Below are 26,820 nucleotides of genomic sequence, written 5' to 3'. Positions count from 1 at the left end.
CAAGATTTTGAATCCAAATTGCTTGCAATTGACCTTCTTCAAAGAAGTTATCAATTTTATTGATATGAACAGGAAAGTGAGAATTTAATATTATGAAAGCAATTGATGAAAGGATATTGATAATAGAATTTCACAAATTTAAAGAAGATTCTTAATAGATTTGGCAATTTGATATCCTGGGAGCTTCTCTCATGAAAATCTTTCTGCGCTCTTTTAGCTCTCTTGGGTTTTTGCTACATTCTCCTTCATTTTGGAGATGTTCTGACTTTTTCCTTCTTTCTTTTCCCTCTCTTGCTCTCTTTTGGGAAGGGTACGTCACAAACTCCTTTAACTTGGAGATGCTTCGATCCTTCTTTGACGATATTGGCTCATGGGTTAGAGATCTTTGGATGATAGCGGAAATTAAATATCTTTTAGGGATTGCCGGGAAGTTCATCGCATCTGCCTTCATCTCGACAGTGCTTTGGACTTTCCATGGAAGGATCCGTCACAAACTCCGTCATCTTGGAGATGTTTCAAATCTTCTTTGGCCCCGGAGTCTACTCGCTTAATTCGCCTTCATCTTGACGACAAGTGAGAGATCCCTTTTGCGGATATTTAATTGCAGCTTAGGTGATTTTAAGGAGACAGGGCTTGGATGAATTCTCTCTTTTTCTAGCGCTCAGGATATTTTCACTGCCTCATTTTCACAAGAATGGTCTTTAAAAATGTGTCATTGACTGCAATCAATATCAATCATATATGACTTTGCAAAACATTGAATCTTCTTTTCTGGCCATATCGAGGATTTATCCTTCATCCTTTTGGTTGGTCAATAGAAAGAATTTGGATTTTGAATCCTTCTTCACAAAAGCTTTGCCTTTTTGGAAGTGATACTGAAGGTAAACTGAGGTAAAATTTTGTGTAATAAAATTCTGAAATCAACAGGTAATTGATTGACAAAGTGTTCTTGAAATCCTTAGTAAAAGAGATTGCTTGACATCCGAGTTGACACATCCCTGACGATGGTACTCAATTTCGAAGGTAAATCCAATATGAAGTTGGAATTTTGAAGGTAAGTCCTGGCATAATGCTAGATTTTGAAGGTAAGCCTAACTCAAAAGCTGGTTTTGAAATACCATCCGAATCAAGACTCAGGTTTTTACAAGGGAAGTTGGAATATTCGAGTCGAAACTCGAGCCTTCGAGGGAAAGCTAGAAGGTTTGGTTTCTGTTATCATCGCAAAATTTTACTTTTGCGAGTCAAACTGACCTTTGAAAAGTTTTTGAAAATAACTCGCCTCCGTTTTTAAAATGCGGGAAAATTCCGAAGAATGGGACTCGCCTGTCGGTACGAGGTTCAACCGTTCCTGCCACCTTTAACAGGGGTAATTGAACCAAGGATCAATCTTATGCTCTACTCTATTCAACTTGTCTAAATCATATTCTAATTTCTAAATGCACATAGAATCAGGCATGTGCTATGAATTTTCTGAAAATGCACATTTGAAAACATGATGTTTGCTTCAAAGATTGGAAAATATTTGGAAAATAAACCCCTTTGAAAATCGTGAATCATGATTGAGATATTGTATCTGAGAAAGTGAGAATCGATTTCTGAAGAATCTAGAGGTTTTGTGAAAATCGATTTTGAGAAATGTGAAATAACTTTGGAAATTTTGATTTCTTTGAATTCAAACTTTGAAATTGAAAATATAACTTAGAAAAATCGAATTTGGAACTTGGAAAATACTTGAAATATCATTGGCAAATCCATATTTTGAGAAAATCGATTTTTTTAGTATGACTTAGAAAATTTTGAGAAAATGAACTTCTTTGAATTGAGATTTGAATTGGAATTGGCAAATGCATGAAATGAATGAATATGGATTTGAGGAATTGAGAAATACTTTTTGTATTTTTGAGAAATGAGTGCATTTTTGAAGTTAGCCTAAGAGTGTAGGCTGAATGTGGCTAATGTGAAGATCATAAATCTAAGTATCATTCGTATTCTGACTATGGCCATAAATACAAATTTTACCAAGTTTATAAACTTCATAGAAGCTAGTGCATGTGTCATTCGTGTAGACCATAGTGATTTTGAATATGCATGAATCATGATCCATCACACATTAACATTATTTAAAAAAATAAACTATATGCAATGCAACCTAAGCTAAGCAGGAAATGTAAATTCTTATTCCAAAGTTTAATTACAAGTTACATCACTATTGAAATTTAAATACAGGAAAAATAAAGTCTTCAATGTACCTGCAAAACTAGAAAACTTGGTTAATGAAAATATGTTGGCTTTTCTAGATTTATCCAATAATATCAGGAAATTGTTGGATTTTGCTAGATATAAGCCTTTTCCATGATTCCCTTAAATCAAAACTAATAAAATATGAAATAAAATTGAATAAATATGAAAGAGAAGATATGGAATTTCGAAATTGGGGTCAAAATGACCAAAATACCCCTAATAACAAGACTATGGCCTTGAAATTAGGGTTTTTAGAAAGATATTTTGATAAAATGCAAATTTTGAAATTTGAATGGAATAAACTCAAACCAAATATGCTATGACATGATTAAAAATATGAAATTAGGGTTAGGGATTTCGAAATTGAGGTCAAATGACCAAATTACCCCTGATAGCAAGACTATGGTATTGAAATCAGGGTTTTTAGAAATAGATTTTGGTAAAAACTTAGGTTTTATGCACTAAATGAAATCAAATGAGCACAAAATTAAACCTAAATCATCCTAATATGATTATGAACATGATTGAACCCTAAAAATATATGCTTATGCAAGAAAATCCAATAATATCACAAAAACTGTGATTTTAGCAATGTTTTTGGATCTTTCAGGAACCCGGTTTTGCAATTTGCTTAATTCAGCCATCAAATGGATTCCAAAATCCATAAAAATTGGTACCTACACTTGTTATAACCCTAATGTCGAATTGGAATTATAAAAATAATTTTTTGACCTTAAATTAATCCGAAAATTGCATTAAACCCTAAAATATGCTATTTTTGACCTAATTCACCAACCAGTCTCAATCCAAGACCTGAACTAGGGGTCAAATCTCCATAGAAATTTATGAAATTTTACAGAGACTAACTAAAAAGCAAAACAGAGATTTTCCAATTTACAGATCGGAAAAATCATCTCCGGTTAGGGAGAAACCCTTCCGGCAATCTGAGCTAAAATATATCACTCTTAACAGGGATTAAAACAGCTATTCCAGATTGCAAATACAGACATAAATATCAATCCTAAACAAAAATCTCTGAAATTTTAGTGGTGAACAGTAGACAGAAAAATAACAATACTCACTATTTACAGATCATGAATCGGATCTGTGGTTTGGGATTTATGACTAACACAAGTCTGATTAGGGTTTTGGTAAACCCTAACGAGTTTTAAATTTAAAAACAGATTCTCTAAAAGGGGAAAAATACTTAACTATGATCAAAAAATCCGAAAATTTCAAAGCAAAGAGATCTACTCAATGTGAATCCATAGCACTTTACATATCTAAAATCGGATATAATATGAGAGAAATATCATAACAACAAGTTACCTTTTTTATTTTAACCACGATTTTAAAGCTTTAAAAACCCGATTTGATGTCTGATTTTTTTGACAGGGTTCCCGAGGTCCAAAACCTCTGATTTTTCTACAGTAACTCAATAACTCATGCATGCATCACATATAAAAAAATCAGAAATAAAAAATGAGAAATTCAATCCCAAATAACATTATCTTTACTGTTCTAAACCTAGAACACACAGAAATTTAAGAAACTTGACAAACCATGCATTAACTAATGTAAATAAATAAAATAAACCATAAAACAGTAAATAAAACTTATTTATATGCTATAGAACGTAAAACAAACATTAATAAACCATGAAAATAAAATAAAAACAGGGAATCAATGGTTGGAATTTGATATCACCTTTAAAACATAGATTTAACCCATTAAAAAGGGTAAATCATATATTTTATTGGTTAATAATGTAAAGAATCATATTAAAATCAATTCTAATGGATTAAAATCCCTATAAATCATCCAAGACAGGGTTAGATCACCTTCTTGGATCGTTCTTGCTGATTCTTGATGGTTCTTGAGGTTGAATCCATGGTTGGATCTTCATAAGGAGGGGTGTCCAAGCCTAGATCTAGGTTTAAATCATGAAAAACACTAAATAAAATATTAAAAATTGAAGAAATTATTTACCTTGGAGTTGCAGCAATGGAGGAAGGCTGGAGAGGAGAGAGAAGCTCCAAGAATCAAATAGGAGGTGGCTGGAAAATTTGTCCCCCCTATAGCCCCTTTTTATAGAAAATTTTTAGGTTTTTTTAAAAAATGACAATTTTGGAAATTTTGGACTCTAAAGGGGGGGCGATTTTGGGGTGTAGTTACTATCCTACCCCTAGACTAAATTATCCTATTTAATACCTAATAAACCCCTAGCTAAACCTAGAAAATCCACAAATGTGGTGCCACTTGGCATTTTCTCATATTGGGTTTTTTAAAACACCTTTAAAAACCTTTAAAAATACTAGTTTTAAAAACTAACTTTTAAAAATGAGTTTTTCAAAATGGTTTTGACTCTTCTAAACCTCTAACACTAACCAAGACATCAACTAACCCTAGTCTATCCCTGACTGACTCGAATATGGCGCCACCCCGAGTGGGCCCTACTTGAGTTTTTCAAAAAGCGATTTTAAAACTTGAAATTGAAGGAGTTTTCAAAAGGATTTTCAAAAGCAATTTTAAAATTAGAATTTTTGAAATGGCATAGGGTTCTAACTGAATTAGAATCCCTCTGGATATGGTGCCAACTGAGTGGGCCCACATCGAGTTTTAGAAATTTTGAAATAAACACTGAAAAATGGCTTTGAAAAGGGGTTAAAATCGATATTTGAAATTCAAGATCTTTGAAAATAGGGTCTCAAGCGAACTGGAACTCTGGGTTAGAGTCCTGAACTCTTAGGACTCTGAGATTTTAGATTTTAAAAGCCAAATGAAAGAATTTTCAAAAGATTTTATCAAGAAATGATAAAATAAGTCAAAAAACACAGTCAGGGTTAGACTCTTAACTCGACCGAACTCTAAAATAGAGTTTTGAACTAACTGGACTCTGTAAAATGACCTAAATTTCGAAAACAAACGGAAAAGATTGAAAATGGAAGTAAAATAGACTTCAAAACAGACTCCTGACCGGATCAGGACTCTGAGACAGAGTCCTGATCGGACTGAAACTTTCAAAATTTTGAGAAATTTGATAAATAGAGGAATTCAGAAGCGACACCACCTCAATGGGTCTCATCTGTGAATTAAAATCGATTAAAATTTGAATTTGAAATGAATCCAGATTGTTTCCTTGAGAAAATATTTCGAAATATAAAGTCCTGGGGTTGGAAAATGACAGAGTGTTGAATAAAAACCCAGGTTTTGAAATTGATTTTGAAATAAAAGCTTTTAAAATTCAAATCTGGATTGAATGTTTTGAAATAGGAGTGCTGGATCTCGAGAATGAGATGTAATGGCATGCAATGCTATGCAATGCGATGAAATGATATGCCGAATGCATGCAATGATATGCAATGACACATGAAATGGACAAACATTGGATGAGGGTGAAAATTTAGGGTGTTTACAGATGCCCCTCTTTGCTGCTAAGCCGGTTGAAAGCCGAGCTTAGTGGCAAAGAAAACATACCAAATTTGAACCATAAAAATGCCCTAGTTAGATAAATCTGACTGGGTATGAAGGAACTAATCCAAGTAATGATGATAGATATGAAATGAAGAATAAGGAGAAAATTTTACTTCAAAAAGAAGTGAGATTCAGGTTTTGCCCTTAACCTGGATGGGACAGAAAATACCTCGTGTAGAAACGAAGCTCAGGCTTAACTCTTAACCTGACCGGGTTGAAAATGGAATACCTCATCAAAGGAGGCTCAGGTTTGTACCCTTAACCTGATTGGGCGAAAAATGGAATACCTCATCAAAGGAGGCTCAGGTTTGTACCCTTAACCTGATTGGGCAGAAAATGGAATACCTCATCAAAGGAGGCTCAGGTTTGTACCCTTGACCTGATTGGGTGGAAAATGGAATACCTCATCAAAGGAGGCTCAGGTTTGTACCCTTGACCTGATTGGTTGGAAAATGGAATACCTCATCAAATGAGGCCCAGGTTTATACCCTTAACCTGATTTGGCAGAAAATGGAATACCTCATCAAATGAGGCCCAAGTTTATACCCTTAACCTGATTGGGCAGAAAATGGAATACCTCATCAAAGGAGGCTCAGGTTTGTACCCTTAACCTGATTGGGCACAAAATGGAATACCTCATCAAAGGAGGCTCAGGTTTGTACCCTTATCCTGATTGGGCAGAAAATGGAATACCTCATCAAAGAAGGCCCAGGTTTATACCCTTAACCTGATTGGGTGGAAAATGAAATACCTCATCAAAGGATGCTCAGGTTTGTACCCTTAACCGGATCGGGCAGAAAATGGAATACCTCATCAAAAGAGGCCCAGGTTTGTACCCTTATCCTGATTGGGCAATGAATGGAATACCTCATCAAATGAGGCCCAGGTTTATACCCTTAACCTGATTGGGCAGAAAATGGAATACCTCATCAAATGAGGCTCAGGTTTATACCCTTAACCTGATTGGGTAGAAAATGGAATACCTCATCAAATGAGGCTCAGGTTTATACCCTTAACCTGATTGGGCAAAAAAATGGAATACCTCATCAAAGGAGGCTCAGGTTTATACCCTTAACCTGATTGGGCGGAAAATGGAATACCTCATCAAAGGAGGCCCAGGTTTGTACCCTTAACCTGATTGGGTGGAAAATGGAATACCTCATCAAAGGAGGCCCAGGTTTGTACCCTTAACCTGATTGAGTGGAAAATGAACGGAATCCTCAAAAGAAGAGACCGTGATGGAACCTTCGGATTTCCGCATAATGAATCCGATAGGGGTTTTGCAAAAGGAAGGAAATTGGGGTCCCTAAAGCTTGAAAAGGGTTTGATTTTGGGCGTCTCATTGCTGAGACTAAATAGCTTTTGAAATTGCCTTTTGCTGAAATTGGTGGCTTAACCTCAAGCCGAAATTGGACTGTCTATGGTGGGACAGTGGGGACACAGGGAATTGTGCGAATCTGAGAGCCCGTGCGCTCAGACTATACCAAAGAAGGGAAGGAATCTTGAAAACTTCCGTTATCAAGTCCTTAAAAGGGATAACAACTGATGTCAGGATGCACCAAAGATGAACCTCAAGCTCTCATTTCATGCCAGGATAGCTAGAAAATATTGTCAAAATGTTGAAAATTGTTGTTGATTCAAAATAATTGAAAATGATGCACATTGTTTTGAAAGTATTCCCTCTTTTCTACCTGAAGTATTACCTCCGACTGGGCTTAACTCCGTAGAATCAAGATTCGAATTCAAATTGCTTACGATTGACTTTCTTTCAAGGAAGCTATCAATTCCCTTGATATGGACGGAAAAAAAAGTATTCTTGATATTGCGAGAGCTATTGGTGAAAGAATATTGATAAAAGAATTTCACAAAATTAAAGAAGATTCTTGATAGATTCAGCAGTCTGATATCCTGGGATTCTTTTCTCAAGATGATCTTTCTGCACTCTCTTTTTAGCAGATTGGAGCTCTCTTGGATTTTTCGGGAATTACATCATCCTTCATTTTGGAGATGTCCTGACTTGTCTCTCTCTTTTTTTTTTGGAAGGGTACGTCACAAACTCCTTCATCTCAGAGATGTTCCGATCCTTCTTTTCTCTCAGGGGTTATCTTGATAGTTATTGGCTCATTGGTTGGGAATCTCTTGATGATAGCTGGAATTAAATATCTTTTAGGGTTTGTCGGTAGGATCATCACACTCGCCTTCATCTCGACGGTGATCTGAACTTTCCCTGGAAAGATCCGTCACAAACTCCGTCATCTTGGAGATGATCCACATCTTCTTTGGCCCCGGGGGTCGACTCGCTTAATTCGCCTTCATCTTGACGACAATTGAGAGATCCCTTTTACAGATATTTAATTGCAGCTTAGGTGATTGAGGAGATATGAAAATTGAGTGGATTTTTCTGTATCACCCAGGATATTTTAACTGCTTTATTTTTCAAGAATGGTCTTTAAAAATGTGCCATTGACTGCGATCAATATCAATCACTCATGGCTTTGCAACAACATTGAATTCTCTTTGCTGGCCATATCGCAGATTTATTCTTCATCCTTTTGGTTGGCCAATAGAAAGATTTTGAACTTTGAATCTTTTTTTGTGAAAGCTTTGTCCTTTCGGAAGTAATAGTGGAGGTATTCTGAAGTAATAATTTTGTGCGATAAAGACTTTTGAAATCAACAAATATTTAGTGACAAATTGGCAAAACTTTCTTGAAATCCTTTTGTGAAAGCGAGCATTTGAAGCACAATGCAACACATCCATGACAAAAATTCTCTTCTCCTTTCCCCAAAGGAGAAGATTCAGAAATTAGAATTGGGAATTACTCCTCTCTTCCCTGAAGAGGAGCTGTTTGCAAAATGAACTTTCGAAGAGAAATTAAGCTTTCGTCAAAACTTCCTAACATTAGGCTTCTCTTATGGAAAGGGGGCTGGAATTGGTGAGGTTGGTAAATTGGTCATGAAAGAACGAGTTCATCACACTCTCTCTGAAAAGAGGGTCCTTCATGATGAAATGGCCTAGTCTGAAATTATGGGGCCACAAGGAAAGCAAGTCTCCGTCGAGTCTCTCCCTATAAAAAGGGTTCCTTGTGTGAAATTTGGAATTTTGTTTTGCAAACGGTTCACAAAGACACGAGTCCCTTCAAACTTTCCCTAAAAAGGGGCTAAGTGAACGAATTGGATAGCATGCGAAAAGAGCGAGCTCCCTCAAACTCTCCCTATAAAAAGGGTCTCTCGCAAGAGAAAATAATAGAAATTGGGTATTGGGTGACCAAAAGGGTAAAATTTTGGAAATTGGAATTTTGAAATTTGATATTTGAAAATTGGAAATTGATTGACCCGAAGGTCGAAATTGTGAATTGGTTTACTGAGAATGACATGGGTTCTGTAGGGATTCGACCTACGAACTATCTATTCCATAGGGATTTAACCTAAGGATCATAGTTTAAGAAGGAATGATTCCAAGTTGTGAGCTTTGAATGGACCAGGTGCTAAACTGGGTTTTTTGAGGGAAGATTCGAATCAAAATTCAATTCTTCAAGAAAAGCTAGATGAATTGGATTTTGAAAGAAAATTCAAGTCGGAACTTGGATTTTCTAGACCAACTCTGAAGGAAAAGAAAACTCGAGTCGGAACCCGAATCTTCGAAGGAAAACCAGGTCCATTATGGAAGAAAAAAAAATCTGAGTCGGAACTCGAATCCTGAAGGAAAGGTAAATCAATTTGGAAGGAGAAGAAATTCGAGTCGGAACCCGAATCCCGAAGGAAACTAGATTAACTAGAAGGAAAGAAGATTCGAGTCGGAACTCGGATCCTGAAGGAAAACAAGACCGGTTGGCAGGAAAAGAAATTCGAGTCGGAACTCGAATCCCAAAGGAAAACTAAACCGGTCAGAAGGAAAAGAAATTCGAGTCTGAACTCGAATTCCTGAAGGAAAACTAGATCAATTAGAAGGAAAGGAAATTCGAGTCGAAACTCGAATCCCAAAGGAAAACTAGGTTAACCAAAAGGAAAGAAGATTCGAGTCGAAACTCGAATCCCGAAGGAAAACTAAATTAGTTGATCATGCATATAATTCAGGGTTTATTAACATTTAAATATGCATGATTTTATGAAATAATGTTTCAAAAACCCAATTTTATGTTAGTTTTTGAGTAAATGTGCTAAAATGATTTAAAAATAGAAAATGCATGAAAAATAGTTTTATTTTTACATTTTTATACATATTTTAGTTTTTGTTATAAGTAGTTTAGTTTTAGTTTGCAATTAAAAATGAAATAAAAAAAAAATAATATAGAAAAATATTTTTTCATCTTAAGTGTTTGTTTTGTTTAGAAAAGAAAAATTAGTAGAATAGTTTTTTTTAGTTTCTTTATAAATAAGTTTTGATTTTTGAAAACTTTATAATAAACTAGTTTACATAGTTTTTGTTTTTTTTAATTGAAAAAAAAAAATAACCAACCCGTTTACACGGTTTGGGTTTTTTTTGAAAAAAATTGAGAAAATAATAAATAAACCGGCTGAACCGGTTTGAATTTTAAAAAATAAATAAATAAACAAACTGGCTTGAACCGGTTTGCATCTGTTACAAACCGGTTCAAACCGGTTTTGTGTTTTTAAAAACCCCCAAATCGTAAAAATTAGGCGCCTCCCCCATTTACGCCTGAAACCTCTCCTCTTTCCCCTCTTTCCCTCTCTTTCCCTCTTTTCTCACTCTCCTCCACCAACACCGGGCCATTTCTGACCTCTTTCTTCCCCTTCTCCCTCTTGCTCTGTTCAAATCCAACCGGCGGTGGTGGAGCTTCCTTCCGGCGACGGCAGCGGTGGTGGAGGTCGCCAGCTTCTTCCCTCAGATTCATTCACGGTGAGTGCTGAGTTCTTCTTTCCTTCTTCTTCTCTTATTATTTCTTCTTCTTCTTCCTCTTCTTTTTCAGTTCTTCTTTTTCATCTGAATCTTCTTCTTCTTCTTCTTCTTCCGGTTCAGATCTTCCTTTTCTTCATCTTCTGATCGGATTCTTCTTCTTCCGATATTTCTATTTCTTCTTCAGGTCTTCAGCTGATTGTTGATATGTCTGTAAAACGAAAATAAAAAGAAAAAACTGAAAAATGAAAAAAAAAGAAAAAAAATCGGTAGTTAATTCAGATTTGTTTTCATCGTACAATCTTCTGTTTCTTTTATCTGTATTTCTTTAATTCATTATATTTAATTGTTTGTTAACATTTAAATTTCATTAGTTTAGCTCATTAGCATTTGTTAAATCTTGTTTTTCATTCATTCATCGCATAAAGTAGATTCCTGTTTGTAGTTTTTTTTTATTTCCTGTCTTTTAAGTTTTTTTTCTTGTTTTGATTTTTCTTTTCATTCTGAATTTCATGTTGATTTACTTTGCTAAGTTCCTGTTATACCGGTAGTTTCTGTTTTTTTAGTCATTTTCCTGTTTTGATTTTACAGTTAATTCTTGTTTCTTCCATTTCTAATTCTTGTTTTAGTTTTAGTTCAATAATTTTGGATTTGATTATGTAGTAGATTCCAAATTTTTTTTCCTGTTTAGTTGAATCGTTACTAATTTTTTGTTTTACTGTTTTTTTTTTCTTTTCTTTCTTTAATTGCAGTTTGTTTTTTTTTTTAGAATTTCCTTATTGTTTTTACTTCTTCCCTTATGTTTTGAATTCCTTAATTTTTTGTTTCTTTCATTCAATTTCGGTTTTTGTCATTTCTGTTTCTTGTTTTACATTCTTAGTTTAATTTTTGTTTACTAAGTCATTGCAAATTCTATTTATATTCCTTGATTTACGATTTTCAATTCATTTCAGGTTTGATAAGTAAGTGTTAGTTGTTAATTGAAATTACTGTTAGTTAATTGAGTAATTAGTTAGTTGTTTAGTTAAGTAACTAGTTTGATGTTAGTTTATCCAATTGTTATGGATTAGGAGAATAAGTTTGTTTCATTGAGTTAAGTAAGATAATTAGCATTTGTACTTAGTTTGTAATTAGTAATCAGTAATCTTGCATAATTTCCTTCGTATTTTTAGCATTTAGCTAGTTTAGTATAGTTTTATTCTTGTATTTTGTACTGCTCGTGTTTCATTTGAATTGTGCAGGGTTGAAAGGGATTGGAGCGGAAGTGATTACACGACAAGCGAAGTGCAAGAATAGAAGATGTTTTTCTCTTATTTTTAGAATTAGGAATTTTAATTGGGTTTGTAAATATTGCACTTTACGCCCTCTGCGAAGGGTATTCATTTGTTGTAATAGTTAGTTGTTTTTACCTTTTCTGAACATTTTACATTTCAATAATTCAGCAATAAAGAATAATTCAGATTTGTGTGCTTGAATACGAAGTATTCCCGTTCCCTGAGTTCGACCCGGTCTCATCCACTAGTGAGAACCGGTTTTTATTATTTGATGTCTGGTTTTCACATGTTTTTCATATAAAAATCTTTTCAAAATTTACAACGATTACAAAAAGACATCAAATTTTTGGCGCCGTTGCCGCGGAACGGCGTAATATTAGTATTCACTTTATTGCCTAGTGTTTGTGTGCATTTAGGTTTAGAACCACGTATGTGCATATCTTAGAGACGAGCTTACTTTTCTGCACAGCCCACCTATTAGGATTCCCTTAGAGGTGACTGTGTACGATTGGTACCGTACACATAGATTTTATCTTTTTATGCATTATCTCTGTTATGTGTAACTGCGTGGTGTTTGTTTAGTTTTGTGTTGTTTTTAGTTCACTCGCTTTGTGGTTTGCGTGGTTTGGCCGCTTAGTGCGTTAGTTAGGTAGAAAACCCAAAGTTAGGACGTGTGCTACACCGGTCTACTCTAAGGTGTACGCAATGGCTGACGATCATCATTTGATCCGTCCTTTAAGGGAGTACTTCATGCCAAATACGTATACTCCCGCCTCCTGCATCACGAGACCTGATGTAGGAGCGAGCCATTTTGAGATTAAGGCCAGTGTGATTCAAATGTTACCTTCGTTTTATGGCCTTAGCAATGAGGACCCATATCGTCATCTCGACGAATTCCTTGAGATTTGCTCGACTGTGCGAATCAATAATTTTGGAGAAGATGCTATGTGGTTAACCTTGTTTCCGTTCTCTCTCAAAGATAAAGCCAAGCACTGGTTAAAATCTCTTGAGACGATTCATATTACTACTTGGGAAGGAATGCAAAGAGAATTTTTAAAAAAATATTTCCCAATTAGTAAAACGAACCAGTTTCGTAAAGCTATAACCAGTTTTTCTCAAATTGAGGGAGAACAATTTCACGAGTCTTGGGAGAGATTGAAAGATCTTCTCCGCAAGTGTCCCCATCACCAGGTGCCTCGTTGGCAGTTGGTGCAGTATTTTTATGACGGGCTTACTGAAAAGCATCGTCAAATGGTTGATTCGTCTTGTGGGGGCACTTTTATGCTCAAGAGTGAAGATGAGGCGTGGTCGCTATTCGAGACCTTGAGTGAAAACACGATGCATCATAATTTGTCTTCACGGTTCGATAGGACTACATCTCTGCCTAGTGGTCCTAGGAAAGTTGGGATTTCTGAAGTTGGGTCCGAATTAGAATTGCGTACCAAGGTTGACCAGTTGACTAGGAAGTTAGATCAATTCCTAGCCAATTCTTCGAGAAATCCAGTAGAAAGAGTGTGCGAGATATGTGCTAGCCCTGCACACTGTGTTGCGGATTGTCCGGCAGCGTCATTATATCCTGAATTCGTTCAGGAGCAGGTGAATGCTGCCCAAGGTTTCGCTAAACCCATGCCTGATTCATTTACATCCTCATATAACCCAGGTTGGCGAAACCAGTCTATTTCCACATCCCATCAGCCCTCCCAGACACAATATAGACCCAGTAACCCTTCACAAGGTTACTCGCATCCTATATTTCCACAGGTTCATTCCCAGTATTGTTTACCTTCTCCTCAGGAGCCCATTCCAAGTTCATCATTTCAAGAGAAGATGTTAGAAGCTTTTTCTGATATCAAGGCAACTCTTTGTTCCCATACGCAGTCAATAGCCAAGCTAGAAATTCAAATGGGACAGTTAGCTCAGACATTGAGTAGACAAAGTCAGGGGAACCTTCATAGTCAGTCTGTTGTCACATCCAAGGGAGAGGATTCCATGTTATTTGATTTGCAACCCACTACTTCACATCATGAGCAAGTCAAATCTGTTACATCCCTTCAGTATGGGAAGGCGTGTCACCCTACTCAGGAATCGACTCATGAACCCCATATCATTTCTACTGACGAGTCGATCTCTATGATACCTCAACAGAAGGGGCTTTACTTACAGCATACATTTTCATCATATAAAGTCTCATTTTCTCAACCTTTAGGATCACCAATTTTTAGTAAGCAAGAGGTACAGATGCAGAAGGTGCTTGACCAAGTCAAGCCAGATCATATTCACCACTTGTCTGAAGTTGCATTCATTGGTACTCGATCGGTCCTAGACTCTCGATTCTTGACCAGTCTCTCAGATGAGACTAATCTCCGTTCTTCATGTCAAGAGAGTCATGATACTACATTTGGAGGTAGAAGGGATGGAAACACAGTGCGTAGTGTCACAGATGACACTCTTTTATTCATAGAGCCCGATTGAGTCTGACTTCATGTCCATTGATCTCATGGACGATTAAGGTTTTCCAGGGATCCGTCTGGCTGGGGACGTGAAACTTAGCGCTTTATGGGAGGCAACCCATATCTTGTATATTATTAGATTTGATTAGAATTTATAGATTTTATTTTGTTTTTACTTTTTCATGAGTTTTTCATGTTGTTTTTGTTTCATTCATGAGTTTCATGTTTTGTACAGTTTTACATTTGTTAGGATTTGTAGATTTTATTTGGTTTTATTTTCATGAGTTTCAGGTTTTGTCATGTATACATTGCATTTATTACATTCATAGAATGTGCATTTTTAATTCATGTCAGGTCATTCTACTCTTTTCCCTCATTTATTTCTCTCATGTGCATTCACTTAGTTTCATTCAAGCATGGGGGGAGTGCCACTGGGACAGTGTCATTCAAGCATGGGGGAGGGTGTAGAATGCACACCTTGATATTTCTGTTTACGTTCTTGCACATGTTTACACATTTCTCATGAAAAATAGATTTTTAAAGAAAGAGTTTGAACTTATATGAATGTTATTTCAAATCTAATGTTTTTAGAGGATTTTTTAAGCCCCACGAATTTTTTTTTTCTGACATAGATCTAAAAATTATGGTTGTTTATGCGGATTTCGAGGAAATGATGATAGATACATGTTAGAGTTTATTTTGAATCATAAATATGAATATGCACAGTTCTATTTTTGAAAAACTAAGCAAATGAACAAAAGCATAAAAATGAGCTCAAAAAGTGAGAAAAAGCATGCGTTAGGTTGTTTGGATAATTCCACAATCCTTAGTAGATGGAACTTAGATGTAAATTGAAACTTTTAATTCCATTTTTCGAAAAGGAGAGTGGAAAACTTTGTGATCCTAAGTAACTGAGAACAGATACAAGTTGAAATATTTGACTCTCATGTTATAAAGGTGAATGAAGGAAGTCACTTTTATGTCTTAGTTGATATCTTTTGGTATGTATTGAAAAAGTATAGAAGATATTGACATTGCACAAGGCATAAAAGCAGACCACACGCAAGCTATATGAGAAAAATAAGTGCGCAAAAAGAAAAAGCGTGAAAAGAAAAAAAAAGAGAGGAAAGAGCTTAAAAAGAAAGAAAAGTTCAATGCTTAGAAGTATGATTGAGAAAACCTGTGCAGAAAACATATGAGTGAGGATAAGTAAATAATAATATGTTTTTATTGGATTTTCTAAGAATAAAACATAAATAATTGTGATATTTTAGAAAAGTAAAAGAAATTCTTTTCTGTGGTGGTGCATAAAAGACTCTAATTATATTTCGATTTTGAAATAACAGGAAATATTTGTGAAAATAAAGTTTTTGATTATCTACTGATTGTGAGGATGTGTAATATTATGCATACATGACAGAGATGTTTGTGGGTAGCATCACTGCAAACCCTCACGAGACCTTACTCGTCCACTAGGGTAACCCAGGGGCTGAAAGGGCTTGTTGCATGAGCTAAATGCAACCGTGATTCCTACGAAAGTGAGTTAGGTGATAGTTTGATTTCTTGCATTTTTCTAGTTTGCTCGAGGACTAGCAAAACATAAGCATGGGGGTATTTGATCATGCATATAATTCAGGGTTTATTAACATTTAAATATGCATGATTTTATGAAATAATGTTTCAAAAACCCAATTTTATGTTAGTTTTTGAGTAAATGTGCTAAAATGATTTAAAAATAGAAAATGCATGAAAAATAGTTTTATTTTTACATTTTTATACATATTTTAGTTTTTGTTATAAGTAGTTTAGTTTTAGTTTGCAATTAAAAATGAAATAAAAAAAAATAATATAGAAAAATATTTTTTCATTTTAAGTGTTTGTTTTGTTTAGAAAAGAAAAATTAGTAGAATAGTTTTTTTTAGTTTCTTTATAAATAAGTTTTGATTTTTGAAAACTTTATAATAAACTAGTTTACATAGTTTTTGTTTTTTTTAATTGAAAAAAAAAAATAACCAACCCGTTTACACGGTTTGGGTTTTTTTTGAAAAAAATTGAGAAAATAATAAATAAACCGGCTGAACCGGTTTGAATTTAAAAAAATAAATAAATAAACAAACCGGCTTGAACCGGTTTGCATCTGTTACAAACCGGTTCAAACCGGTTTTGTGTTTTTAAAAACCCCCAAATCGTAAAAATTAGGCGCCTCCCCCATTTACGCCTGAAACCTCTCCTCTTTCACCTCTTTCCCTCTCTTTCCCTCTTTTCTCACTCTCCTCCACCAACACCGGGCCATTTCTGACCTCTTTCTTCCCCTTCTCCCTCTTGCTCTGTTCAAATCTAACCGGCGGTGGTGGAGCTTCCTTCCGGCGACGGCAGCGGTGGTGGAGGTCGCCAGCTTCTTCCCTCAGATTCATTCACGGTGAGTGCTGAGTTCTTCTTTCCTTCTTCTTCTCTTATTATTTCTTCTTCTTCTTCTTCCTCTTCTTTTTCAGTTCTTCTTTTTCATCCGAATCTTCTTCTTCTTCTTCTTCTTCCGGTTCAGATCTTTCTTTTCTTCATCTTCTGATCGGATTCTTCTTCTTCCGATATTTCTATTTCTTCTTCAGGTCTTCAGCTGATTGTTGATATGTCTGTAAAACGAAAATAAAAAGAAAAAACTGAAAAATGAAAAAAAAAGAAAAAAAATCGGTAGTTAATTCAGATTTGTTTTCATCGTACAATCTTCTATTTCTTTTATCTGTATTTCTTTAATTCATTAGATTTAATTGTTTGTTAACATTTAAATTTCATTAGTTTAGCTCATTAGCATTTGTTAAATCTTGTTTTTCATTCATTCATCGCATAAAGTAGATTCCTGTTTGTAGTTTTTTTTTATTTCCTGTCTTTTAAGTTTTTTTTCTTGTTTTGATTTTTCTTTTCATTCTGAATTTCATGTTGATTTACTTTGCTAAGTTCCTGTTATACCGGTAGTTTCTGTTTTTTTAGTCATTTTTCTGTTTTGATTTTACAGTTAATTCTTGTTTCTTCCATTTCTAATTCTTGTTTTAGTTTTAGTTCAATAATTTTGGATTTGATTATGTAGTAGATTCCAAATTTTTTTTTCCTCTTTAGTTGAATCGTTACTAATTTTTTGTTTTACTGTTTTTTTTTTCTTTTCTTTCTTTGATTGCAGTTTGTTGTTTTTTTTAGAATTTCCTTATTGTTTTTACTTCTTCCCTTATATTTTGAATTCCTTAATTTTTTGTTTCTTTCATTCAATTTCGGTTTTTGTCATTTCTGTTTCCTGTTTTACATTCTTAGTTTAATTTTTGTTTACTAAGTCATTGCAAATTCTGTTTATATTCCTTGATTTACGATTTTCAATTCATTTCAGGTTTGATAAGTAAGTGTTAGTTGTTAATTGAAATTACTGTTAGTTAATTGAGTAATTAGTTAGTTGTTTAGTTAAGTAACTAGTTTGATGTTAGTTTATCCAATTGTTATGGATTAGGAGAATAAGTTTGTTTCATTGAGTTAAGTAAGATAATTAGCATTTTGTACTTAGTTTGTAATTAGTAATCAGTAATCTTGCATAATTTCCTTCGTATTTTTAGCATTTAGCTAGTTTAGTATAGTTTTATTCTTGTATTGTGTACTGCTCGTGTTTCATTTGAATTGTGCAGGGTTGAAAGGGATTGGAGCGGAAGTGATTACACGACAAGCGAAGTGCAAGAATAGAAGATGTTTTTCTCTTATTTTTAGAATTAGGAATTTTAATTCGGTTTGTAAATATTGCACTTTACGCCCTCTACGAAGGGTATTCATTTGTTGTAATAGTTAGTTGTTTTTACCTTTTCTGAACATTTTACATTTCAATAATTCGGCAATAAAGAATAGTTCAGATTTGTGTGCTTGAATACGAAGTATTCCCGTTCCCTGAGTTCGACCCGGTCTCATCCACTAGTGAGAACCGGTTTTTATTATTTGATGTCTGGTTTTCACATGTTTTTCATATAAAAATCTTTTCAAAATTTACAACGATTATAAAAAGACATCATTAGTGGACACTGAATTTTAAAGTGTACAAGTGCAAACACCGGATTTTGAAAATGTGCCAATACAAGCATTATGTTTTGAAAAATTACCTAGTACGAATACCGGGTTTTGGAAGATTACCAGTACGAGTGCTGGATTTTGGAAGGTTACTAGTACGAGCACTGGATTTTAAAAGGTTACCAGTACGAGCCCTGGACTTTAAAAGGCTACCAGTACGAGCACTGGACTTTAAAAGGCTACCAGTACGAGCACTGGATTTTGGAAGGATACCAGCATGAGCACTGGATTTAAAAAAAAGTACCCGCACGAACGCTGGGCTTTGAAAAAGTCTGACCAGTGAATACTGAATTTAGAGGGTTCGACCAGTAAAAACCAGATTCAAGAAGTTCGACCAGTAAAAACCGGATTTAGGAAGTTCGACCAGTAAAAACCGGATTTAGAAAGTTCGACCAGTAAAAACTGGATTCAGGAAGTTCGACCAGTAAAAACCGGATTTAGAAAGTTCGACCAGTAAAAACTGGATTCAGGAAGTTTGACCAATGAAAACTAGATTTAAGAAGTTCGACCAGCGAAAACTAGATTCAAGAAGTTCGACCAGTAAAAACCGGATTTAAGAAGTTCGACCAGTGAAAACTGGATTTAAGAAGTTCGACCAGCGAAAACTGGATTCAAGAAGTTCGACCAGTGAAAACTGGATTTAGGAAGTTCGACCAGTGAAAACTGGATTCTGGAAGTTTGACCAGTGAAAACTGGATTCAGGAAGTTCGACCAGTGAAAACTGGATTTAGGAAGTTCGACCAGTGAAAACTGGATTCTAGAAGTTCGACCAGTAAAAACCGGATTTAGGAAGTTCGACCAGTGAAAACCGGATTTAGGAAGTTTGACCAGTGAAAACCGGATTTAGGAAGTTCGACCAGTGAAAACCGGATTTAAGAAGTTCGACCAGTGAAAACTGGATTTAGAAAGTTCGCTTCACCCGAAGGTTGACCGGTAAAAATGGTTTTGATAAAAACTCGGCCCGCAGGACAAACTTGAAAAAGGTTGGTGTTTTATAAAGCGCTTGATGATTGTAATGTGAGATTTTCAATCTTTTACCCTCACGCTGACCTAGACAAATGCCACGAGTCTCAGAATTCATCCCTTATCCTAAATGGGTATTGGATTGATGCAAGTTGATGTATGCAAAAATGCAAATGAATGCATGCAAATGCAAAATGATGTAAATGAGTACACATGTGTGCAAAATGAGAGATTTGCTTGTACCTGCCTGCATACAGGATGTTTTGAAGACAATTTTTAAAATAATGCCCCAGTGTAATGGGGGAGTAAGATATTGGATGAAAGGATAAATAATTGATTTTTGAGGAATGTTCTCTGAAGATAACAGTGGAAAGATTGACGATGTGCTTCTTGATGAATTCGGGAGACACTCTGAAAGAGGTTACTCCTTGTAAAAAGACATTTTGTAAAGAAGAAGAAATACATAAGATGATGCCAAACTATGAGGAAGATTGATAATTTTATTGATGAAAGAGATGAGACCATGCCATCCATACAAAATGACGAAAGCAAAATGCAAGAATGAAAGAGTGATGGCCTTGTCGCTCTTAAGGGGCTGATGAGCTGGTTGCTTTATCTTCTTCTTTGCCTTCCACAAGGATATTTTTATCGATATAGTCTTGAATAATATTCCTGAGAACGAAGCAGTACTCGGTATCATGCCCCATGGCCCGATGAAACTTGCAGAATTGATCTTTAAATCTTCCCCTAGTGATAGGAGGATCATAGACTCTTTGGAGCTTAATCATCTCTTTGGCCAACATATATTCAAGGATTTCTTCACGCGGTTGATCTAGGGGAGTAAAGTCACGTTTAAAACTCCAGTTGTCGTGCTTCGACTTTTCTTGAGGTCTCGACCCTTGCTCAAAAGATCGCTGAGGTTGCTTATCATACTGGGGAATCGATTCACCTTTTTGCTCATTTTTGCTGAGGTTTGATCCCCCTGGGCCAGAGCTGTGATCTTTCACATTTCCCTTATAATGGTTCTTGTTGTTGCTGGTAGAGTAGGTAAAATGGGTTTTCTTGTTAGATTCCTGCTGACTGCTGCTTTTGGTGAATATGAAACCTTCATAAGATCCATTTTCCATACTCAACTCAATCCATTCAGCTCGTTCTGTCAGTTCTATGAAGCTCTTCGATGGAGATATAGAAATCAGTCCCCTCAGGGGTTGCGAGAAGTTGCTCAGGATCAAAGATATGTCCTTCTGCTATTGGCTCACGCATCTTATTGCAAGCGGATCTCCATCTGTGAATGAAATCCCTGGCCTTCTCGTTTTCCTTCTGCCTCAGACTGCATAGATGACTGAGAGTCGGGAGTGCTTCAACATTGAATAAAAAGCGCTTAATAAACAAATTGACCACTTTATCAAACTCTTTCAGCTCTATGGGATTAATATGCTCTGAATACCATTTTGCTGCAATACCTTCCAGACTGCGAGGGAAACAAAGAAATAAGGCTCGGTTATTCCTCCTGAACTTGGAACACTCTGCAAAGAAAAGGGCGAGGTGTGACTTTGGGTCACCCGAACCATCAAACTTAATGAATTTCTTGGGGAGGTTATCGAGATCATCTTCTCCATCCAGTGCATCATAGAAGTCTTCACTTGTAAAGACTCTTTTGCCCTTGTCACGAGCTTGAAGATCCTTAACCATCTTCATCACATCTTTCAGTTGTGACTGTGTAGGGTCGTCAACAGACTGATTCTTGGATTTGTAAGCCGACCCCTGGCCCTAAGTTGACCTTTTGAATTCATGTTTATTTTCACATTCCTTGTCAGCATCGTCAGCTGATTCTGACTCATCAGATATTTCCTCATGACGACTCTGCTTTTTGCTGATCTTCACATTCTTGACGGCATGACCCTTATCTTTCTGTCTGGTCTGAATTTGCTCAGTACTGGCCTCAGCTTGCTCTGCCAGCATCTTGGTCATCATTTTTTTGAATATGATGTACATTTGGGGATCGATGCCATCATCCGCCTGCTGACCCTGACTCTGGATTGATCGAGGTGAGTCCATCTCTTCTTCTGAAGCTACTGAGTACGCGACGCCTTCAACTGATGTGGTTTTCTTTCTGGATCTTGTATGAACCATCGGGTATCACAAATGTTCTCTTGGATGTTGCTGGTGCTCTCTGCAGGGCAGAACTGATGGTTAGGCTTCTGAAGAAAATTTGGTTTGGAGGAAAATATTTGTTGAGAATTTTGGTAGACAATTGAAATAATGTCCCATTACTAGGGATTGAGTCGTCACTGGGATTACGACAATTGTGTTGCTATTCTTTGCAAGATAAACAACTGAAAATATGCCTTTTTACCTAGGCGAGGTCGTCAAACCAAAGTGAAATATAAAATAAAGGAAATTTATTGAGGGGAAAAACACGATTTTATCAATAATACACTTGACAGAGGGGAGGGGGACAAACAATTTTCCACCACTCCGGATAATCAGAAAATACACGAGGACCAGGAAAAATAGTAAGACTGACAAAGGAATCCCAGCCATGTCTGGCAGAATGGTATGCTCCGGACCACTGATCTGATGCGAGATCAAATTCTGGCAGAACCCGGCTAGTGGACGAATCTCTACGCGCTTCTGCCTCTGAGAGAACTGCCTGACACACCGCTCTAGATGATAGTATGCGCAGAAAAACGGGCCAAGTAGTCTGAATCGCTTGCCGTAAGCATAAGTGTATCTGAGAGGTGATTCCTGGCGATCAAAGTAGTCCCATACGACCTCTTCCTCCTGAAGGTTGTCGATCAAGAACCGGTATCGCGCAACTGTAAGAAGCTTCTCTCCATTGTATCTGAATGAACTGGCTCGGACTGGCACATGCCGGAGGAACCAAGACTGCAAGCCATAAGTGCACCCTTCGACTAGAATCGATTCTCCGAGTGCGAAACGAGTCAACCCTCGGTATAGAAAAGCGAGTGCAGCCATGGCTATTGAGAGGTGGCTGGTCTGTCGACTTCCCGATCTCCTCATAAGCTGAACTATTCTGATATCCATGTAATTTCGTCCGTCGGGAAAGAAAGCTTATCCCACCGTGCACAGAACCATGGCATGCTGAATTCTCTCTCGAGCTGTCCTGGACAACGAGCTGACTTCCACAAATGTCCCATGCTGTCTGTAGATTTCGAGCAGGTCCACATATTCATTTTCATCTTCTTCAATCAGAGGCCAAGACTTGCGTCCTGTCATGCGAGCTAAGGCATCTTTTGGGTCCAGACCCTTGACATTAATCAGAAACTGTTTCTCCAATGGATCTCCAGGCTGACCGACTGGCTCGGGCAATCCCATAATCTCTGAGAATTCATCCATCAGTACTGTCATCTCGCCCCACGGGAACCAGAAGGTAGAAGTGCTCGGATTCCACCGCTCTGCTAGTGCATGGATCAAGTTGCCGTTGACTGTCTGCTTTCCCACTGCAGACGCCAGTTCCAATCCACACTCGTCCAGATGGTCCGGAAACATACGAGAGAAGTTCTTGAACCATGAATAATACCACCGGGGAAAGAAGGATCCAGTGCTGAGGACTCGATGTTCGGGAAGACTTTGTTGCACCTCGTAGGAGATGTGACCCTCAGGGAAGACTGAATCAAGCTGACTGGATGCCATCGGACTGGAAGACATGGAAAATTGGAATAAGACTTTGAAAATACAGGAATTTTGAGAAAAATGCAGGCATGATAAAAATAAAGCAGGAAATTCGAGATCCAGAAGACAGGAAAGATGAGAAATCACCTGGAGTTTTGAAGGAAATTTGGAAAATCGTCCAGGGTTTGATGAAATATGAAGAAATAAATGGAAAATGAAGTATTTGAAAAATCGTCCAAGGTTTAAAACATGGACAGTACATAGATTGGGGAATTTTGAGAAAATCGTCCAGTATTTTAGAAAATTGGGAAAATATGGAAAATAAAAGGAAATGACTATAACATATTCAATCACCTTCTGCACAAACAAGTATGCACATACAACATTCCCTAAAAGCTGACTCTAGATGCACAAATTTTGAAATGGCTGTAGGACCTTAATCCTAACTCTAAGGCTCAAATCATCTGTATCCAATCCAGTTATGCCTATATACTCAAGCCAAGGCTCGATGTACGTGGCATAAAATCAATTCCTCCGGTTCTAGGTTCAAGTTTTCCAACATCCTTGAGCACCTGCCAATATACGTTGGACTATGGCCCTTGGTACGTGGCAGGGGGGTTTTCACCCAAATAGGTGGCCCAGTTGTGAGGCTCTGTCCCGAACTATGGTTCTGGAAGAGAGCCCAGCAACGTGAAGACCGGGACAATATAGGTAGGGTGATTTTTGAAAAACATGAGCACATGCAATCAAACAGAAGGCTCTAAGTCCTAAAGAGATAGAATTTTGAAATATTTGAAGAAGCAAACATTGTTTTCATACAATTCCTAAATTGAGGAGTGTTGTATTAGACCTAAGTCTATGTGAGCATGAATAATTCTCCTCAATATGGTCCTACCAAACCATACCTAGTCTATATGCATTCCATGTCAGCTGGGTTCAAGTCTAGGCTCCTAGGTTCACATGATATCATAAAGCAAAGCTGACATTCCATGGAAATCGATTTTGACAATTTGAACTAAGTAGAGCATTAGATTGATCAGGCAAAGACAGGTCCCATCTCGGTCGCCAAACCTGTTATCATCGCAAAATTTTACTTTTGCGAGTCAAACTGACCTTTGAAAAGTTTTTTAAAATAACTCGCCTCCGTTTTTAAAATGCAGGAAAATTCCGAAGAATGGGACTCGCCTGTCGGTACGAGGTTCAACCGTTCCTGCCACCTTTAACAGGGGTAATTGAACCAATGATCAATCTTATGCTCTACTCTATTCAACTTGTCTAAATCATATTCTAATTTCTAAATACACATAGAATCAGGCATGTGCTATGAATTTTCTGAAAATGCACATTTGAAAACATGATGTTTGCTTCAAAGATTGGAAAATATTTGGAAAATAAACCCCTTTGAAAATCGTGAATCATGATTGAGATATTGTATCTGAGAAAGTCAAAATCGATTTCTGAAGAATCTAGAGGTTTTGTGAAAATCGATTTTGAGAAATGTGAAATAACTTTGGAAATTTTGATTTCTTTGAATTCAAACTTTGAAATTGAAAATATAACTTAGAAAAATCGAATTTGGAACTTGGAAAATACTTGAAATATCATTGGCAAATCCATATTTTGAGAAAATCGATTTTTTTAGTATGACTTAGAAAATTTTGAGAAAATGAACTTCTTTGAATTGAGATTTGAATTGGAATTGGCAAATGCATGAAATGAATGAATATGGATTTGAGGAATTGAGAAATACTTTTTGTATTTTTGAGAAATGCAGTGCATTTTTGAAGTTAGCCTAAGAGTGTAGGCTGAATGTGGCTAATGTGAAGATCATAAATCTAAGTATCATTCGTATTCTGACTATGGCCATAAATACAAATTTTACCAAGTTTATAAACTTCATAGAAGCTAGTGCATGTGCCATTCGTGTAGACCATAGTGATTTTGAATATGCATGAATCATCATCCATCACACATTAACATTATTTAAAAAAATAAACTATATGCAATGCAACCTAAGCTAAGCAGGAAATGTAAATTCTTATTCCAAAGTTTAATTACAAGTTACATCACTATTGAAATTTAAATACAGGAAAAATAAAGTCTTCAATGTACCTGCAAAACTAGAAAACTTGGTTAATGAAAATATGTTGGCTTTTCTAGATTTATCCAACAATATCAGGAAATTGTTGGATTTTGCTAGATATAAGCCTTTTCCATGATTCCCTTAAATCAAAACTAATAAAATATGAAATAAAATTGAATAAATATGAAAGAGAAGATATGGAATTTCGAAATTGGGGTCAAAATGACCAAAATACCCCTAATAACAAGACTATGGCCTTGAAATTAGGGTTTTTAGAAAGATATTTTGATAAAATGCAAATTTTGAAATTTGAATGAAATAAACTCAAACCAAATATGCTATGACATGATTAAAAATATGAAATTAGGGTTAGGGATTTCGAAATTGAGGTCAAATGACCAAATTACCCCTGATAGCAAGACTATGGCCTTGAAATTAGGGTTTTTAGAAATAGATTTTGGTAAAAACTTAGGTTTTATGCACTAAATGAAATCAAATGAGCACAAAATTAAACCTAAAGCATCCTAATATGATTATGAACATGATTAAACCCTAAAAATATATTCTTATGCAAGAAAATCCAATAATATCACAAAAACTATGATTTTAGCAACGTTTTTGGATCTTTCAGGAACCCGGTTTTGCAATTTGCTTAATTCAGCCATCAAATGGATTCCAAAATCCATAAAAATTGGTAACTGCACTTGTTATAACCCTAATGTCGAATTGGAATTATAAAAATAATTTTTTGACCTTAAATTAATCCGAAAATTGCATTAAACCCTAAAATATGCTATTTTTGACCTAATTCACCAACCAGTCTCAATCCAAGACCTGAACCAGGGGTCAAATCTCCATGGAAATTTATGAAATTTTACAGAGACTAACTAAGAAAAAAAACAAAGATTTCCCAATTTACAGATCGGAAAAATCATCTCTGGTTAGGGAGAAACCCTTCCGGCCATCTGAGCTAAAATATATCACTCTTAACAGGGATTAAAACAGCTATTCCAGATTGAAAATACAGACATAAATAGCAATTCTAAACAAAAATCTCTGAAACTTTAGTGGTGAACAGTAGACAGAAAAATAACAATACTCATTTTCTACAGATCATGAATCGGATCTGTGTTTTGGGATTTATGACTAACACAAGTCTGATTAGGGTTTTGGTAAACCCTAACGAGTTTTAAATTTAAAAACAGATTCTCTAAAAGGGGAAAAATACTAAACAGTGATAAAAAAATCCTAAAATTTCACATCATACATATCTACTCAATGTGAATCCATAACACTTTACAGATCTAAAATCGGATATACGATGAGAGAAATATCATAACAGCAAGTTACCTTTTGGATTTTAACCACGATTTTAAAGCTTTAAAAACCCGATTTGATGTCTGATTTTTTTGAGAGGGTTAACGAGGTCCAAAACCTCTGATTTTTCTACAGTAACTCAATAACTCATGCATGCATCACATATAAAAAAATCAGAAATAAACAATGAGAACTTCAATCCGAAATAACATTATCTTTACTGTTCTAAACCTAGAACACACAGAAATTTAAGAAACTTGACAAACCATGCATTAACTAATGTAAATAAATAAAATAAACCATAAAACAGTAAATAAAACTTATTTCTATGCTATAGAACGTAAAACAAACATGAATAAACCATGAAAATAAAATAAAAATAGGGAATCAATGGCTGAAATTTGATATCACCTTTAAAACATAGATTTAACCC

This window comes from Nuphar pumila, chromosome 6 (assembly GCF_984573655.1).
Source record: "Nuphar pumila chromosome 6, dmNupPumi1.hap1.1, whole genome shotgun sequence".
NCBI classification, from domain to species: domain Eukaryota; kingdom Viridiplantae; phylum Streptophyta; class Magnoliopsida; order Nymphaeales; family Nymphaeaceae; genus Nuphar; species Nuphar pumila.
Note: the sequence above shows the minus strand (reverse complement) of the source record.